Consider the following 2,441-nt stretch of genomic DNA (forward strand, 5'->3'; position numbering starts at 1 on the left):
TTAAGTTCGAACTTTGCTACATTTCCCCCACTCACACCCACCCCACCCCCACCCCCAAACAAAAAAACCTAACATACTTCAATCTTTACAAGCTAGCTAACTAATGAAGAAAAAACTACATTCCAAAACAATTTCTAACCACAACCAAATCGTTTACATTCCACATAAAAAAGAAGAAAAATCTAAAGATTGAAAAAACAACCAAATTGCTTACATTCTACATTCAGCAACACCCAAATGCAAAACTTGAAAATAAATTACATACAAAAATCTAACCACAACTAAGGCAAATGACGGTGATGACACTGTAGGATAGGCGGGAATCGATGATGACTATGGAAATCAAGTAGTAAAAGAGACAAGGCAGGCGACAGCGGTAACACCGTAGGACAGACGTGAATGGATGACGACGATGAAAATCGAGCTGCGGTAGGATTTGAGCACGAGCGACATTCGATGTTAGGGTTTTTTCTTTTCCTTCTTGGGATCTATGAAATAAAATTTTGAAGAAGGGTATTTAAAGGGGAACTCCCGACACACCCCAACAAACGTCAAGAGGTCCCCATTACTCCCGACACTTTACTAAAAGCGTCGGGAGTACCTATAACTTTTCTGACGCGTACGTGTACAATGTTTGGATATGCATCATCATTAGTTAAATCATTCTTTTCGGTCCATTATTTTTCGATGTGTTAGGGTAAGCGTCGGGAGTTGGCATACATTTCTGGATGTATTAGTGTCGATGTCAGGAGTTGACATATATCTCCTGACACTTTAGGTGACGAGTCAGGAGGATGCGGATACCTCGACACTCCTATTGTTGCATCGAGAGATGCCTCGTCTTTCGACGTCTTTTCTCTCGATAGTCTAACCCGGCGTAGGAAGATCCAAAATTTCTTGTAGTGAAGATACTTGATACATATAAATCAAATTCTTGGAAACTATATTCAATAAAGTTATAGAGATCATTATATGGATTGAAACAATCAAGATGAAGTGGTACAATCGCCTGAGTGAATATTTTTTTAAAGAAAGATATCAAAATAATCAAATATGTCCATGTGTTTTTAGAAATAAATCACAGTCGAGATTTGTTATTATAACTGTATATGTTGATGATTTAAATATAATTGGAACTCCTGAAGAGCTTTTAAAGGCAATAGTATCTTAAGAGATGAAAGATCTCGGAAAAACAAAATTTTGCCTTGGTTTGCAAATTGAGAGCATCTAGCATTTAGGATATTTGTTCATCAATCAACTTATATAGAATTTTTTTAAAGAGATTTTATATGGATAAAGCACATCCATTAAACATCTCAATGTAAGTTCGTTTACTAGATATGAAGAAATATATATTTTGACCTCAAGATGATAATGAAGAACTACTTGGTCCAAGTACCATATCTTAGTGCAATTGGTGCACTTATATATCTTGCTAATAATACAAGACCAAATGTTGCATTTTCAATAAATTTATTAACTAAATATAATTCCTCTCTGACAAAAAGACATTAGAATAGAATTAAGCATATACTTTGTTGTCTCCGAGGAACAATTGAGATATGAAATTATTTTATTCAAATAAATTAAATTTTAACCTAGTTAGTTTTGTAGATTTTGGATATCTATCTAATCCACACAAAAGATCTCAAACAAGTTATCTATTCACATAGGAGAAACTGTTATATCCTGGCGTTCAGTGAAACAGGCCATAACAACACCTCCTTAAATCATGGCTAAATTCTTGCAATATATAAGGCCTAGCAGAGGATGTATATGGTTAAGATCAATAACTCAACACATTCGAGAATCATGTGATTTGTCTTCCAGTAAACTCCTTCCAACAACTTTATACGAAAACAACACAGCATATAGCTCAAATAAAAGGAGATTATATTAATGGTGATAGAAAAAAGCACATATCACCGAAGCTTTTCTGCACTCATGATCTTGAAGAAAATGGCGACATTACAGTGCAACAAATTTGTTCAAAGGATAACCTTGCAGACTTATTTACAAAATCATTACTTACCGCAACCTTTGAAAATTGATGCACAATATTGGAATGCGGCGACTCAAAGACCTTAAGTGATGTTTCCATGAGGGGGAGTAAATTTTATTTCTGTAAGTATATATGAAATATGTACTTTTTTTTCTTTCACTGTGATTCTTTTCCATTAGGTTTTTCCATAGTAAGGTAATAATGAGACATATTTCATATATATAATGGACATCTACAAGGGAGTATTATAAATAAGTAATAAAATGGTGTAGATTCTCATACCATGTGTCTAATTATTGTAAACACTTAGTGTCCAAATAAGGCCACCTTCTTCATCCATGTGTCTTAACCACGTGAACTATGCACCCTTAATGACCAAGTAATGCCTCATCCTACTTGCAAAGTTGCCTATAAAAAGTGGCATTTGGTGGATTTAGAA

This window comes from Cucumis melo, chromosome 5 (assembly GCF_025177605.1).
Source record: "Cucumis melo cultivar AY chromosome 5, USDA_Cmelo_AY_1.0, whole genome shotgun sequence".
Classification (NCBI taxonomy): domain Eukaryota; kingdom Viridiplantae; phylum Streptophyta; class Magnoliopsida; order Cucurbitales; family Cucurbitaceae; genus Cucumis; species Cucumis melo.